At 42.7% G+C, this 17,593-nt stretch overlaps 1 protein-coding gene across 2 annotated transcripts in view; it reads left to right on the plus strand.

The window, feature by feature from the left end:
• Positions 1-17,593, plus strand: part of SH3RF1 (SH3 domain containing ring finger 1) — a 183,907-nt gene that overhangs the window by 159,682 nt on the left and 6,632 nt on the right. The window contains exon 13 of one of the 2 annotated variants that reach the window (XR_011436688.1): positions 717-894. The exons of the other annotated variant lie outside the window; for it this stretch is intronic. The gene's annotated coding sequence lies outside the window, so the exon portion shown is untranslated. The remainder of the gene's footprint in view (positions 1-716; positions 895-17,593) is intronic. 2 annotated transcript variants of the gene reach the window in all.

Consider the following 17,593-nt stretch of genomic DNA (forward strand, 5'->3'; position numbering starts at 1 on the left):
TGGCCTAGGGTTCGTGGGTTTGGATCCCGGGTGTGGACCTCCACACCACTCATCAAGCCATGCTGTGGCAGTGACCCACATACAAAATGGAGGAAGATTGGCACAGATGTTAGCTCAGGGACAATCTTCCTCACCAAAAAGAAAAAAGAAATTTGGTTCCAGAAGGCTTTGACCTTGAGTTGAATCTTTCAAGGTCTGAATCCTTATGAAATTACTGGAAGAAACCATAATAGACTTCAAAGTGAGAAGGCTTTCCTACATCTGACTCAAAACCCAGACACCATAAAAAAGAAAACATTGATACATTTAGCTACAGAAATAATATCTACATGACAAAACACCATAATCAAAGTCAAAAGAAAATAATGGGAAAAAAATTATTTGTAACTCCTGTAGCAGACAAGAATTTCCTTTATATATAAAGAGCTCCTAGGAATCAGTAAGAATAAGAAAAACCCAAACGTAAAATTGGCCAAGGATTTGTGACAGAAACTACCAATTGCCTCCAACATCCATTTTTCTCTTGTTCCTTATTAACTGATAGCTGGGCAATGTGCTCAGTTAAAAAGCTACATTTTCCAGTTTCCCTTGGATGCAGCCATGTTACTAAGTTGTTGCTGAGATATAAGCTAAATTGTTGAAGGGAACTTCTGGTAAGGCTTCTTAAGAAGGAGGAGGCACACACTGTTTTACCATTTTGCTTTTCCTTCTTGCAGCCTGCAATGTAGACGTGATGGCTGGTACTCCAGCAATGATCTTGAGCCATAAAGTGAACTTTAAGATGGAAGCCACATTTTAAATATGGTGGAGGAGAAAGAAAGAAGGAGCTTGAGACCCTGATAAACTTGCAGCCTTCATGCCAACCTGAACTACTGATCTGCAGATAGGATTTATGTGAGAATAAACCCCTTGAGTTTAAGCCACTGCAGTCTGATCTCTTACAGCCAACCTGACTGATACCAATATAAAGTGACAGTTCATCAAAAAAGAAATTCCAATATATTAAAGCATGCTCTGCCTCATCCCAAATGTAAATGCACATTAACTACAGTGAAATTTTTCACCTATAAAATTGGAAACTTTTAAAAATTAGAAATCACTGTGTTGACAAAATGAGGAACACTTAATATTTTGCTGATGAGAATATAATTTGATAAAACATCTAGGGAGAGGAATCTAGAAAATATCAAAATTGCAAATGCATTTACTCATTCTACATCTAAGAATTTGTCTTCTAGATATACTTATTCATCAAGTATAAAATGACATTACCATATTCACTGCAGTGTTGTTTATAATAGTAAAATATTAGAAACAACCTAAATGTCCATCAATAGGGAACTGGTTAAATGAATTTGATTAAGTGTATGCAACCGAATATTACATAACCATAAAAAGAACGGGGAAGTCCCTTATATATCAATATGGAAACATCTCTGAGATGTATAGTTTAAAAAGACAATGAAGAGTATGCTACCATTTAGTAAAAAGTCTGGAGGGGAAAGACATATATAATACATCTCTCAGCTTGTATATGAATATGATAGTTCTTGAAGGATATACAAGAAACTGGAATGGTGGTTGCCTTCACCGTTGAAGATGGGACCTTAAGCTAACTTACTTAAAGTGAGTCTCTCATCAGAAAGAGACACAGAAAACTAAAGCCCCTGGCCTTCTATGGATGTCATATGTTTGGAAGGGAGAGGGGAAGTGGGAGGAAGACAAACATTAAAAATTTCTTAGGAAAATGAGATCTTTGAAATTAAGCTAAAAAACACGGGATACCCACTTTGGTGAGAATTATTACTCATTTCACTATTCAGTTCAAGAACAGATAGAAAAGTGCCATCTTTTAGAAAAAGCCATTCCACATTTCCACTCCTTTTATGAGTGTTCAGAGCACAGTGTCTTTAAGAACCCAAGATAACCCTGAGGCTGATTTTCCATAAAGGATTGACTTTTACTCCTTCACCATTACTTTGAGAAATTGAGAACCAACTGACTTGTTTTATGATACGATGGATCCCATGAAAAAGTCCTTACAAAATAAACTTTACACATACTTAAATCAATCCTAAGATTTCACTGGGGCCTCTGCCTGTGTTCCCAAGATGCAGAACCCCTAAGAAAACTCCTGCCATGGTGCAAAACTAAGGAAAATTATCAACCAAAGATGAGTCTTGCATGCAGGCTTCCAGAATTTGATCTCATCTGAGGACATATCTGACACCAGGCAGGACTTCTGCTGGTGGCTGTCGCTCCTGTGTGTCCTGATTTGAAAATTGCCAGAGGAGTTGCTAGCAGTTTTAGGCAAGCATACTACCTAATTATCCATGGAAATAGATGCAGATATTCAACACAGAGCTCATCATCCAGGTGGTGGAAGATGAGAGAGCAAGAGCCAGGGTTATCTGCTTGGCAAATTGGAACTCATAGACCTTGCCCACTCCTGTTGGTTCACACAAAGGAAGGGGCCTTTAGGCTTAATGTGACACCCTCTCAATAGAGCTGCTGTAGGCAAGAAGACAAGTAGTAACAAAAAAACTAAGCCCTCCCTCACAGAGCAGAAAGTGTTGGAGCAAATAAGATGTAAAATTCATAGAGTCTTTGCTGGTACTACAGCTGTAGGCTTTCTCCAGCTCTTTCTGCAGATTCTCAAATTTATCTTTCAAGGAGTTCAATTATTTGTGAAAGTGGAGTGTCTGAAAGACCCACTATTGAAGGAGATCAGTCTGCCATACCCAGCTGGCCATTAAATCACGAGACCTAAATGACAGCTCAAATAGTCATATGGTAGTTGTAAAAGGACATTTGAATTGCTATTTAAATGTTTGGGAATTCTGAATATATGTACATAAGCATAGGAGAGAAATAAACTTCATCAATATTTATTCTAGAGCAGTGCTGTCCAGGAGAACTGCTCTGGGAAGTGCTGGAACCATTAGAGATCTGCGCTGCCCAAGATAGGAGCCATTAACCACACGTGGCTGTTGAACCCTTGTAATGTGGCTACTGTGACTGAGGAACTGAATCTTTAACTTGATTTTATTTGAATTAATTTACATTTAAATATAAATAATCACACGTGGCTAATGGCTACCATATTAGTGCAGTTTTAGAGAATAAAAATCTATTTTTAAATGATCACCCAAAAAAGGGGGGAAAACAAAGCCATGGCATTGCTATACCATATCCAGTTTCTCATTTGAAGGTTCCAACTGATAAGTTAAGTGTCACAGAATTGATCGTATTAGAAACCCTCCCAAGATATGTGGAAGCATCTTAACTTTGAGCAACAGAGATTATTTCTTTCATTTTTAATAGTTTCTTCCTCCCCCTGCCCTCGAAGAAATAGATGAAGTAAGAGATGAGATCCAAGGAGAGAACTGGGAGACTCTACTGAGGGCTTCTGGTGTGACTGGGTGGAGGGCAGCCTTCTATGCAAACGAGATCTGTAATTCCTCAAAGGTCAGGTCTCGTCTCATCCACGTGTGTCCTGATTTTAACATTCATCATGATCCTGAGTCCACTGCGGATCACCAGCATGAACACATGACTCCCAAAGCTGTTAAGACGATGATCAGTGATCCGCCTACTGTGAACTTAATGAACATTTTCTCAGCAGATTGGGGGGGTGGGGTTTATAGAGAAAAAAATGGAATTCGAGCCCTCTAATTAAACGTGAAATGACACCTCTGGAACAAAGGCCATGCCTCTTATTCCCTGACCCCTGGAGCAAGGTCAGGTCAGGTGAAGGCCAGGACCTTATCTTTCCAATCACATCTGGTTCATTTCTTGCCAGTGAAAATTGAAAGCTTAATGGAATTACCCTCTCCCGTTTTTTAAGCACTCAAGGGTGCTACAAGACGTAAAGTAAAAATGTCCTTTTGAGTATAACCAATTTCCTTATAAATTATATCACAAAAGCACATTCAATAAACTCCCTAAAGGCAGAAACAGTGAAGACTAATGCCTGGCTGCCAGCTCGCTCTTTAATACAAGCTAATTCAGCCATCGCCTGCGGTCTTAATTTGTAACCCTCTTTCATTTTTTCTTTCTTACAAAGGTTTAGTAAGAAGTTTTGTTCAGAACTGATTCTGATTGAGAATCCTGTTTTGGGGGATTCTGTGGGTAAAAATCTTTTTCCTGGTTTAGAAGATACCAGATGATAGCACCACCAAGTCTTGTGGGTCCTTTGTGTGAAACAACTACTAGCTTTAAACCACTCTATCAAATGAGACCACCTTGGTTGTTGAAACCCTGTGTCCAGTAGATGAAGATGGATGTAGAGAATAATTTAAGAGACATAGTACTTAAAAATGGCTCACATGTTATGTTGGCCCCATGGCGCTCAAGCAGCCAAGCGCATGCAAAAGAGCCACCTGCAAGGGTGCGAGTTTAAAGGAGGGAGTGAGGAATCGTTCCTCCATTCTTGTCTGGAAAGGAAGAGCCGGGCTCTCGCAGATATGAAGAAATATGACGAGCTGCCTGCTCCCTCTCTTGCTCCGGCCACCATAGCAAGAGGGCAGTCTCCATATATAGCTGGCAGTGCTTGTTCTACGGGGTAGCAATTGTGGGATTGCTCTGATGTGGTGATGGTTGCAGAAATCAAAGCTGGGCTTGAATTTCTACCCTTTAAGCTGCAATGTTCTTTCCTGTGATTTATTTACCCACTGAGACAGATGTGTGGGATTGGCATATTATCAGTCAGCCCCTATAATAAAACTGAAGTGAGTGAAGCGAGTGAAGCTTTCAAGAAGAGGATATCACAAAAGAAATGTTTTGCGTAAGCAAAGCTGTAATGATCTCTCCCACCATCTAAATTCACCCAGTGGCTTAGGCATGAAGAAAGCAGACCCAAAACTTTTAAAATCAGAATCTTAGCCTTTGATCCTGAACTATTCCTTATGCCAGAGAAAGCATTGGGTTTTTTTTTCTTAAAAAAAATTCTCTGTTTTGGATTATTTTTCTCATCTCACTGTCTCTCTGTGTCTCCATCTCTGCCTGCCCTACCCTCCCTTTCAGGGTAGGTGTTGGGTAGTGGAGCTTAGCAGCTGGCGGAATATTCCATAAACAAATGTCCTCATCTAGAAAAGGTCTACCAACGAGTCCCCTTAAATCCCCATCTGAGGAGCCACTGAGGTCTTTGGCGGTGTTTGTTTTTACTTTTTCTCTCTCTTCAGTTTTAGTTGTATCAAGTGAAGATCAGGGTACCGGGATATAATAAAAGACAGCACAGCTGAGTCAGAGAGGGAAAAAGACTGAAATGACTCCATTTAGATCTGGATTCTTAAGGAGCTGAAATATATTCTTTAGTTGCCTGAAGTGAATAGACATATGCCCTACTATATTTCAAAACCAATTACATATTTATTGAGTGAGTTCTCACACACCACTGTGTGTTTAGCTAGCACAGTGATAGGTATTGTGAAAGATACAGAGGAAATGCTTTTTTATTCTGCAAATGTTTGGAGATCGCTTACCACAATATATACAAGAAACACAGTAAAAATAAAAATAGCTTCAAAAGTGAGATCATTGAAAGAAAAGAGATATCGAGAGGAGAGGATAATAGAAGGAAGAAATAAAAGACATTGTCCCTGTCCTCAAGGAGATTACAGTCTGGTTGGGGAGAAAATACAAATTGAAATTATAAGAAATGTTAGAAGACAGTGCATCATTACGATAACTTTGAGGTAGCGATTACAAACACAGCATGAACTCGGAGGAGAGGGAGGCCCAGGAAGGCAGGAGGAAGTTTTAGATCAAAAGGTGATAGGACCTGGGCAGTGAAGAATGGAGAGAGGTTTGAATAGGTATCAGAGAAAGCAAAGGACGTGCTGGGGACAGGCCCCCAAGCACAGTGGCTCGGCAGCAGACACCAGGCAGGCACATTTGTGGGGAGATGGAAACCCCATGACCCATGCAACAAATGTGTATTTTATAGTTAGCGTATGACTGGATGCTAGCAAGTCATGCAAACCAAGCAGAAGTGTTTGCCTTGATGCTGCCAAAGGTTTCCTAATACAGGAGTGACATGGAGAACAGATGAGGCCAGCATCGTATGTAAGATTAGAGTTACAGAGAGGCCCCAGGGGGTCAGGGAGTCGGGAAGAATGAGGAGATGGGGAGCCCTACCATGGGAGGTAGGTGGGGTGGCAGAGGGAAGGAAGAGGAAAGTCAAGCTAGAAGAGACATTTTTGAAAAAAGAGCCAATAGGAATTGATAGCTGAATGAGTACAGGAAAGAGAAGAGAAAAAACAAAAGTAATCTAAGATCTGCATCAGGATGACTGTGGCATCGGGGAAGGCTTTAAAAGGGCTGCAGGGGTTGGATAGGAAGAGTAGTTCCAGGTAAAGACGGTTTTATTGTGGAAATATTGAGCTTGAAATGATGGCCGGGGTTTAAACTGTAGATGTCTTGTAGGCAGCTGAAAATAGGAAATTTAGGTTCAAGTGAGGTGACAGTGAGGAAAACATCAATCAAGTCTTTTTGAACTCCTTCAAGGAGAAGGAGTGTGTTGGGTGGACAAGCTCAGGACCAAAAGCCGCGGTTTGGAGAGGCTCACAGGGAGGTCGCTGCGTGAAGAAGAACATCACACAGCATTTTCTCCTGGTAAGAAGACCAGGAAGAGAGGGTCGGAATAAGTCACACATTCCAGAAGCCAGGAGAGCAGTTTCCAGAAGTAGAGGTCAACAGTATCTATTGTAGCAGAGAGAAGAACCGAGAAAGAACTTTCTGTCTCCCAATCTCTTCTCACATCGCCGACAATCCAACTGAATCCCTGAGTGGGCTGTTACATTTGACATTCTGAGAGATTCTGCTCAGAATGCTTTGGAACCAAACCAAGAAATTCTTGGCAGCTGTCCTTACTGACCCTTTTCCCTCCTCTGTTTTTTGGGGTTTTTTTTTAAAGCTATTCCTCTTCAGGAAAAGATTGCAAAGATCTTGTAGACCCTAATTGAAATAAAATTTCTGTGTTCTTGCTATACTGTAATTGTGCAATGATGTGTAAATCCTGCTGGCAGAATTTAGGGGGATTGACATATAAAAGGGATGTCTTTAAAATCATACAAAAATCTCATTGAACCCAGAATGATATTTGATATATAAACATGACAATGTTTTCCTTGCACTGATTTTTCTTGTGCAAAGTTAAGAGCAGCTCATCTGTGAGAACAGTCACACAGCCCCTTGCCTACTGTGCTGTTCATATAATTGTGTGCAGAGAACCCACAGCCCTGGCAAGAGTAGCAATTTCAGCAAGTGCTTGCTGCTGCGAACGCTTGCAAGCCTCCTCATTTGCTATTTGGACTCACATCTTGGCCAGTCGTTCCCTTTATGTGATTTTTTTTCCATTTCTAATCATTTTCTCTGCTTCTTATAATACATCTCTCCCTCTGGGCATATGGCCACGAAGAGGAAAGAAACACATTGTTGTTGATTCTGCAGTTCTTGTGATGTCTATAACTCTGCTGGTGATTTCTCAAGATCAAGAACATAGGGTGACTTTAGAAAATGTTTCCTTCCTGACAGGACAAAATGGAGAAGAAGTATCCAGAATTGTTTGTGTTCCTCTCTTGCAGAGGGAAACATCCTGGGAGCCAGACAATTCTTTGCTGATCCTCAAGGACAGCGAGTCCAGATCATGGATTCCTGTGTCTCAAATTGCAAAGCGTGTTCCCTTGGCTAATGCTGGGGGACCCAACTCCCTCACAGGGCTGGCTTCGCATGGGCTGGGAGACCTGGGGGAGGTGTCATCTGACGTGGCCAAAGATTATCCCTAGTGACCTGTGCTTTTGCATACTCCCCTGTTCCTTCTGTCATTCCATTCTCTCACACAACTCCAAAATAGAAAGGGGTTGTCAGATGCCACAGGGTACCAGTCTCTGCGGTGCCAGGCAGCTTGGAGGGTGGGGCTGGGAAGCGCAGTCTTACTGCAAACTCCAGCCCTCCTGGGCTCAGCTCTGCTTCTCTGCTCGCAGGTAACTGCCAGGTGTCCACGTGGAAAGCTGCTGAGGGAGGCCCACCTGCAAACTCTTTGTAAGGACTCGTTAGGAATCCAAGTTAAACATTCTCTAAGGAATTCTCCCATTTCTTGCAGTATTCTCTGACAGGGGCCAGTTACTCTGGTATTTCAGATTGGTCTCCTCTGCACTGTTCAATCTTTTCATATGTTTGGAGAATTCTGTCTGTTGTGATTCTGCTTATCCTTAAAAAGAGGGGTCTGCACGTACCTGGATGGGAATTAAGATGTGTTCTTTTAGAAAGGCATGGGTTCTGCCGCAGAGCTTTGGTAGAAGGGAAATGTTTAGATTTATTGTCATTTTTCTTTGACATTTTACAGATAAGGATGAGAGTAGGTGGAGGGTTGTTGGTACCAAACACCGTATCTTTTGGACCTAAAGTTTTCTTGGAGGAATAACATGACCCATTCCATCCCCAGAGAGCAAGTGTTCAAGAGCCCCTGTCCGCCATGGCAGGGAATCCAGATGTCAGTCTTCCTGAAGTGCTCCAAGCCCTTCCTTCACTCATGTCCCTGAGTTTTCTAGTAGCTTGGGTGTGAGGGCAAGTCCCGATGGGCTTGATCCCACATCACTAAGTGATTAGGGTGGAGAGGAGCTGATGGCTGAATAGGGCCTGGTGTTGGCAAATCACATGCAGAGTCCAGAGCCAGACAAGGCCCCCAACTCACCCAGTGACCAAGGGTATTCAGGAGAGAGGCAGTATCTCCTGCAGAAATTGATCTCAGGGTTTGCACCCCATCTGCTCCAGTCTTAGTGGCCGGGGACCTTCAGGTTAAAGATCTTCCGCATTACTTTCATCTCAGTGAAGGAGGATCTGAGCCAAACTGGCCTGGGGACTTTGAGTCAAACCCTTTCAACTCCTTGTCAGCTCATGGGTATAGGGTGGCAGAGGGTAGGGGTGACCACAGCAGCTAAGGAGTTGGGAGTGGTTAGGTCTTCTCAGTAAAAGGGGATGGGGGAGAGATTGAATCTGTCCCTGAATTTTGTGTCCTCTGCCCCTGCCACTCCATCTAGGCTAGAGCAAAGGCCTTTTGTAGCAGCTCTGGAAACAGTGACTCCCTAGAACCAGGCTTGGTTGTGGGGACCTCACTTCCTACCAGGCCCAAGGCCAGAGTGTTACAGCCCTTAGTGACCAACTCCTTCATCATAAGCACATTCACCCCAGGGGCATAAACCCACCCATGGAGGTGAGCCAAGGCTTTGTACAACTGCAGAGAGCACCATCATTGTGTCTTCTGGGTGAGTGATGCCTCCTGGGGCTATGCGATGCAACAGGACCACCAGGAGCCCTGGGTAGGGATGATTTCTGGTTCACCACTCTGTGGACCAAGACCACCACATACCCTGCTCTTCAGGGATCTGCTCTCCAAAGGATGGGGCAGACTTCCTTTGAAACCCTCAAAGGACAAAGTGTCTCGTGAATTTGCCCCTTTTCTCCAGGCAATGAGGGTCTTTGATCTATTCCTACTCTCCTAGGGGAGGGTCTCCTCTTTCACTGTCACCAAATAGGAGAAATAACACACAGGTAACTTCTGGCAGGGCACCACTGTGAAAAGGCCCCCGCCACACATGTGTCTCACGGCCGTCTGAAGTTATCCAGGGGATGACTTTTCTCTAACTATTCAGCTGCCCTCATGGGAGCCAGAGTTGAGAGAGAATTGACTTGCTCATCACCTCATCTCTGCTAAATAACTGTAAGCCCCAAAGACTACAGTGAGATGTCCCCAGCGTGGAATCCAGCATCTGGTAATTTCTCAGAGGCATAGGTGGAGCAAGTTGACTGTGTTCCAGCTGCCCAGTGGCCTCATCTCAAGCCTCATCTCAACCAGAGAGGTTGGTGGCTCCCACTGGGAGAGCCATGCCCTCTCTCAGGCAGGACTTTCCCTCCAAGGCAGTAGATCCATGGCCCGGCTGATCCTCCTTTCTGTCTGGTCTTGACCACAATCCAGGTTAAAGAAATTCCTGTCAGTTTTTGGCATGTGGTTGGCACTATCGCTTACCTACCAGGAGCTGTATAGATGTTTCACTACATTGTTTTTCTTCAGGTCATTTCGATGGGAATTTAGAAGAAAAGGGAGCATTCTGAGCATGGTGTAGTGAGAATTCTTTTGGAGTGCTTTGTGGAAGCCAGCTTCTACTGCAGAGGAAACATCCCAGTTCTACCAAGGAGCCCCGGGCACTTCATAATGTCTTCAGTTCCTTGAAACAGTCTACTTCCCAATATTTCTGAATATTTCTGCCCACTTCCAGGACACTAGACATAGTCTAATGACTTACTTCTCAGAAAGCCTTTATGTGAGAGTGCTGCTGGGTTGAATTGAAAAGTAGGCAGAGGGGCTGGCCACGTGGCCAAGTGTTTAAGTTTGCGCGCTCTGCTTCAGCAGCCCAGGATTTCACCGGTTCAAATCCTGGCCACGGACATGGCACCACTCGTCAAGCCATGCTGAGTCGGCATCCCACATGCCACAACTAGAAGGACCCACAACTAAAAATACACAACTTTGTACCTGGGGGCTTTGGGAGAAAAAGGAAAAATAAAATCTTAAAAAAAAAGAAAAGTAGGCAGAATTAGAGAAAGTGTGCCCTCCAGGAAGTAGCAGTCTCAGAGAAACTGGGTTCAGTAAATAGAAAAATGAAACATTCAGTTAAAGCAACTGAACGAGTACTGAATGCACACATGTTTTAATGCTAGAACCAGCCCTGATGGCCTGATGGCCTGGTGAAATGGCGCTCTCCACTTCGGTGGCCTGGGTTTGTTTCCCAGTCATGGCACCACACCACCCGTCTGTCATTTGCCATGCTGTAGTGGCAGCTCACATAGAAGAACCAGAAGGACTTAAAACCAGGATATACAACCATGCATTAGGGCTTTGGGGAGAAAAAAAACCACACCAAGAAATCATGCTTACCATAGGAATTTTAAATAAATAAATAAATAAGACAAATGTCTTGTAGCATAGGAGTGCAGGGTGTCAGAGGAAGGTCAGGAGATGGGTAGAGTGTTGTGTGCTGCGTGTGTCTTCTCTCTGCTCTCTTCCGCCTTCTATTCCTCCCTCTCCTTCCCCACTCCACCCCTCTCCCGCCCCCTCCCACCCCTCTGCTAATACTCTCTCAACTTTCTTTCCTGGCTCCCTCTGTATACTTTGTTTTTTAAATATTAAATAGCAGTCTTGGCAACTTTGACTTCAAATTGCTAGTTTACAGCTTAAACAAGTTTCACCGGAATTACAGAGGATATAAAAAAAATTCAGAGAAATATGGGGTGTATATAATCATATTACTCTGGATATCATCATTCTCTCTGAAAACCGCTCTCTCCCTACTCTATTTGCTCACCTTTCTCACTCTCCTCTCTTTTCTTGGACCTTTTCCCTTTCTCACTTCCAACCCTATTTCTAAAGTTCTGAATATTTCATTAACTGAATAGTGGATATTTCTGCGCAAATTAATTGAACTTAATATAATGATTTCAAGACTCATGATTCTAAGAAACAATCTGAAATAATCTTGCAATATGCTTTTGTTGGCCAAAGATAAGTAAGCTGTATGAAGTGAGACTAAAACGTGATGTTTAATGAAGTTAAATAAGGCCTGGATAATATAAACCATCTTTTCCAGGATCGTTCATATTTTTCTATGGTAAAATCTAAGGATACGAGGATAGGAAGGAAGCTCAGACGGCAGGAAGGGATGCCTGGGATAGGTTATAGGCCATTTGTTCGCTTCATCCCAACATTCATAAGGCACTTACCATGGACAGGGATGGTGTGTTCAAGCTTGAGGGCACAGGGTTTTGGTTCAGACATTTGACACTGCAGAGAGACCAGTGGGCTCCACCCTACTTTGGTCTTCAGAGATGTGGACAGGCTTTGAGGAGCTTCTACAGTGTAAACTGGATGGTGTGGTATTCAAAAAGAACAGAGAAGATGGAATTTCTCGAGTCTTGCTTTACTTCTGTCTTCTCAAAGAAGAATGTTCTTCAAACTAAAAAGTATAAATCCAACATATGAGAGGACTGTATGAGAGCGTTTTCCCAGTAAGGAAAATTGGATCCCAGGATGTTGAGAGACTTTGCAGTTGCCGCTGAGAAATCTTTTGGATAATCTCTGAGGAATCAGGAGAAATAATGGAGCCACAAGAGATGAGGAAAATGTAATTATAATTTTCAAAAAGAGAAAGAAGGCAGATTCTATAAACTCTAGATTAGTGAGCTTGATATTGATTCTTGGTAAGAGGCTTGAAGAGAACGCTAGAAGATGGTTTCTGAGCTCTTAGAAAGGGAAGCAGTGATTACAGAGAGCCCACACAGCGTCACTAAAACAAGTTACGTCAGACCGTTTTCACCTCCTTTTCTGACAGGATTATTTGACTGACAAATTTGTAGCTGCGATTGATATGATGTGTCTACTTTCCAGAAAGAGTCTGACAAGGTGACTCCAGTACCACGGGGAGAAGGTAGAGAAGCAGGGTTTCATTTGCTGTTTTTAGGTCACAAATAACAGAAACAAATTGTAGTTAGTTTAAGCAGAAAAGGGATTTTATTCAAGGTTATAGAGCAGCTTACAGCCTCTCCAGAAGCGGTAGACAACCAGGCTTGGACATCACAAGTCAGAACCACCTCCCAAAGTGAAAGAGCTGGTCTTGTGAAGACCTGACAGCTTGTCAATGTTGGCATGAGCACCACTGCTTGCACTGCTCACACCACCAACCCTGATATCCTGAAAAGGTAATAAAGCTATCCCCACCCTCTGCCAGAATGGAATCCTTAAAGTCCAAACTTCTTTGCATGTCTAGCTTCTGGGTCAAAGTTCAGCATGATGCCTCTGATTGGTGGAACTGGATCACATGCCTATACTCTAGCTGCAAAGGAAGCTGGGAATCCAGTAACTGACATTTTTCACCTTTCTCACTAGGAGGTGGCCTCTGCCTTTTAAAAAACCCATAAGGTGGGTAATTGCCTCAAACAGAAAAGGGTATCAGATGATGGCTGCCAAAAAGAATGGCTAATGTCCTACTGACACATGTTGAGGGGTAGGGTAATTGGGTAAGTTTATAAATGGTTGAAAGATCATAGCTAAAGGTTGCTAATTAACTAATCCTTTTTAATCTAAAAGAAGGTGCTTATTAGTATACCATAGGAGTCTGCATTTTTGTTCTACACAAGATTTTTTTCTTTTTTCTTTTCCAAAGATTGGCACCTGAGCTAACAACTGTTGCCAATCTTTTTTTTATTACTATTATTGCTTTTTCTCCCCAAATCTCCCAAGTACATAGTTGCATATTTTAGTTGTGGGTCCTTCTAGTTGTGGCATGTGGGACGCTGCATCAACATGGCCTGATGAGCGGTGCCATGTCTGTGCCCAGGATCCGAACCGGCAAAACCCTGAGCTGGTGAAGTGGAGTGCGCAAACGTAACCACTCAGCCACGGGACCGACCCCAAAACTAGATTTTTTTTTAATCAGTGGCTTGGCTGGAGGGAGAAAATAAGTTTATTTTATTTGCAGGTGACACAGAGCTAGAGTGGAATGCTGACACATTCAAGGACAAAATCAGAATCGCAAAAGTTCTCTCCAAGTTGGAGCCAACCAGCCCATATTACAAGACCAAGTCTATCAGTAGTAAATGTTAGGCTCTCCTTTGGGGTTTGAAAATCCCAACTACTCAAATATGTAGCTGCTACTAAGAAACAAACCATAGTTTAACGTGGTTGCCAAGAAAGCTAATTAAACCCTAGGCTGCGTAAATAGATGCATGGTATTTAGAACAAAGCTTGCCTCGCTCTGCACTAAATAAACCACAGCTGAGCACTGTGCCAAGCTATGAGCACCAGTTTGTGGGGGTGCAGACTGGAGGATGTTCAGAGGGGAACACCAGGGTTCCCACCCCTGGTAGAGGGAGAACGCTAACAGAAACTGAAGGAGGGCGGCCTGGGAAGAGAGGCCTTGAAGGGAGGGATAAGAAAGTGGTTACTAATTACCCAAAGAAGTTGCACATGAAAGAAGGTAAGACTTTCCCACAGCGTGTCAGGAGGTGAAACTAGTGCAAGTTATAGAGAGTCTTTCATAACAGGAAGACTTTCTATCTGAGAATCCAAAGCTAGAAGAGCCTATGCTAGGAGATGGTAAGTTACCTTTCACTGAAGATGTTCAGATAAGAGAGTAGTGACCAGCATTTAGAGGTGCTGTTAAGGGGCCTCAAGCTATGCTTAAATAAATTTTCAATTATTTTTAGTTTTAATATTTTTATTTAAAAACTTTTTACTGAGATATTGACATATAACATGTTAGTTTTAGGTGTACAACCTGATGATTCAATATTTGCATGTATTGTGAGATGATCATCACAATAAGTCTAGTTAACAGCCATCACCATACATAGTTACAAAATTTGTTTTCTTGTGATGAGGATTTTGAAGATCTACTCCCTTAGCAACTTTCTAATATATAATGCAGTATTATTAACTGTAGTCACCATGCTGTACATTACATCCCAGTACTTATTTACTTTATAACTGGAAGTTTGAACCTTTTGCCCCCCTTTGCCCATTTCACCCACCTCCCCATCCATGCCTCTGGCACCCACTAATCTGTTCTCTATACCTATGAGCTCAGGTTTATTGATTTATTTATTTTTAAAGATTTTGCATATAAATGAGATTATCCATATGTATTTTTCTTTGTCTGGCTTATTTCACTTAGCATAATGCCCTCGAGGTCCATCCATGTTGTCACAAATGGCAGGATTTCCATCTTTTTTTATGGCTGAATAATATTCCATTGTGTATACACACCACAATTTCTTTATTCATTCACCTATTGATGGCCACCTAGGTTGTTTCCATGTCTTGGTTTTTGTAAATAACGCTGCAATAAGCATGGAAGTGCACAAATCTTTTTTCAGAAGTGAAATTGCTGGATCATATGGTAGTTCTATTTTTAAGTTTTTGAGGAACCTCCATACTGTTTCCCGTTATGGCTGCACAAATTTACATTCCCAGTAATAGTGCACAAGGGTTCCCTTTTTTCAACATCCTCACCAACATGTGTTATTTCCTGTCTTTTTGATAACAGCCATTCTGACAGGTGTGGGGTGATATCTCATTGTGGTTTTGGTTTGCATTTCCCTGATGATTAGTGATATTGAGTACCTTTTCATGTAACTGTTGATAATCTATAAATCTTCTTTGGAAAAATGTCTATTCAGATCCTCTGCCCATTTTTTAATTGGATTGTTTGGGGAATTTTTGCTATTGAATTGTATGAGTTCTTTATATATTTTGGCTATTAACCCCTTATCAGATACATGATTTGCAAATATTTTCTCCCATTCAGTAGGTTGTCTTTTCATTTTGTTGATGGTTTCCTTTGCTGTGCACAAGCTTTTTAGTTTGATGTAGTCCCACTTGTTTATTTTTGCTTAAAACTTTCAACTTTAAGCTTTTATTTTTTATGAAAATATAAGGCATTACAAAGGGAACGTAACTAGCTCTAATATACACGTAAGCATTTTTTAACATAAAAATGCATAAAGACGTTTCATGGATGACCTGAGGGTGACAAAGATTGCTGAGGAATGCACATAGGAAGCTCCAAAGTCAGAGGGTAGGGCTCATAAATGGTCAACAGCAAGAGTCTTCCTGGGCCTCTTCGGTTTGGGCTCTGTGAGTGTGGGCCACAATAAAAGAGAAATAAATTGCCAGGAATTCAGTTTCTCTCTTGAGGAAGGATTCAGGACAGAGCTGAGGCTGCAGTTCCAGGGAGCTCCATGACCTCTGGCCGCCCACACAAGCCAACAAGCTACTCCCCGAGGGCAAGGAAAGCAGACAACCAGTAATCACTGACTTAGTCTCTGCTGAAGACTTGGGCTACACCCAATTTATAATGGAGCTTAAAGAATGTCCTCAATTTACCTACTGGGTTTGTAATGCTTTTATTCAGTTACTCATGAATCATTACAGTCACATAGGCCTGTGAGCCGCAGCTTCCTTATACAGAAGGGTGAGGGGAGTCGGTGAAATTACTCCAGAGAAAGCAAACAAGGATGTCTAGCTCCAGGCCACTTGGAGAACCACAGTCTAAGCCTCTCACCCACATACGAGGAGCGAAATAATTCAGAGGCCTAATAAAGGGAAGCAGTGGTCTTACTGGTTGAACAACTTGTAGGCTGCACCCAGTGAGACAGGGGTGTATCCATGAGGTATTCCTAATCATTGCGGATGCCGCTTAACAAGGACAGTTGTAGCAAGTGTTTACATTATAATTCTCTGCTTCCAAGATAGGAGTCAGGTTAAAGGGGGGAGAAATGAGGAAAGAAGTAGACACTGTACAACTTATCATATTGTCTTAGGTTAGGACATCATGATAGTAATTGTGACTATTAGGATGACATTGGGGTTATCAATGTTCATGTCTTTGTAACCTATATAAAAGACCAATTGTTTCTCTCTCCTGAATACTTCCCCAAAGTAAATTTCTGGAAGTTCAAAGTATTCCTGTATGTCTGGTCCAGGTCCTGCTCATTACACCCCGAAATGTAAGCAAATTCTTAGCGTGCAAGGCTGCCTTGGTGATTGGAACCCCTTGGGGGCATAGACGGGGGGAGGGCAGGGATTTCAAATGTGTATAGTGAGTTTCAAATTTATAGTGACATCTCAGACGTGCAGCAATGGAACTTTATTTCTCTATAACTGCACTCAATTTGCTTATGAGGTAGTGGAAAACGCAATCTTGGCACTTTAGGATAATTGTCCCCCTTCCTGCTTAAAAGCTGCTTTTGGGTAATTCCTCAGTCAATTCAGAATTTTAACTCCATCAGGGCTGTTTTCCCTCATCGTGTCCTCCTGGATGAGTCCTGGGTCTGAGTCCCATGCTTTCTATTCTCCGGCCTGAACTGGCCTCCTTAGAGACGTCTTGTCACCTAGGTCAAGTTATCGGCCTTGGTCCCTGTGGCCTTCACCACTGACCCACCTTGTCGTGTCTCTCAGGCAGCACGTGGTGGCTGCTCCCTGCTGACCAGGCCCCACCTCAACAGTAGCTGGGGCTGACTCTCACCAACTCCTCATTCTAGGCTGCCTTCCTCACCCCTCCCAAGGAGCTATGGGCTCTTTTCTTTCTTGATTTATCCACACAGAAAGGAAGGGAGGGAGATTCAGGTGGAGTGGTCCTTTGGGGCTCTCTAATCAGTCCGGGTCTGCCCTGCTGACCTTTTAAATCTGTCTCCCCTTCCCGAGTTTTTGTAAGATAGGTGGTAAGAGTTTTATAGGTAAACAAGGCGGAAGTCCCTTCTATCCTCACTCCCCTACCCTCTGCTCCCAGCCAGCAGAATTTCAGCTCAGGAGGCAGGGCACACTCACCCCCACCCCATATGCACTCCTATGTAACTCTTTCTCTCCTCTCTCTATCTGTCTAGGCTCTGCCTTCCGCAGCCCGCCCCCTGCCCCTCTGTCCTGAATCAGGAAATATTTTTATTGCTTTCTTTTGTGACGAAGAGATGACCTTGTACCATGACCTGTATCTGTTAGAGGTTAACACCTATAAACTCTGTGCTCTGGTCCTCCAAGCTTTTA

Source organism: Equus caballus, chromosome 2 (genome assembly GCF_041296265.1).
Source record: "Equus caballus isolate H_3958 breed thoroughbred chromosome 2, TB-T2T, whole genome shotgun sequence".
Taxonomy (NCBI): domain Eukaryota; kingdom Metazoa; phylum Chordata; class Mammalia; order Perissodactyla; family Equidae; genus Equus; species Equus caballus.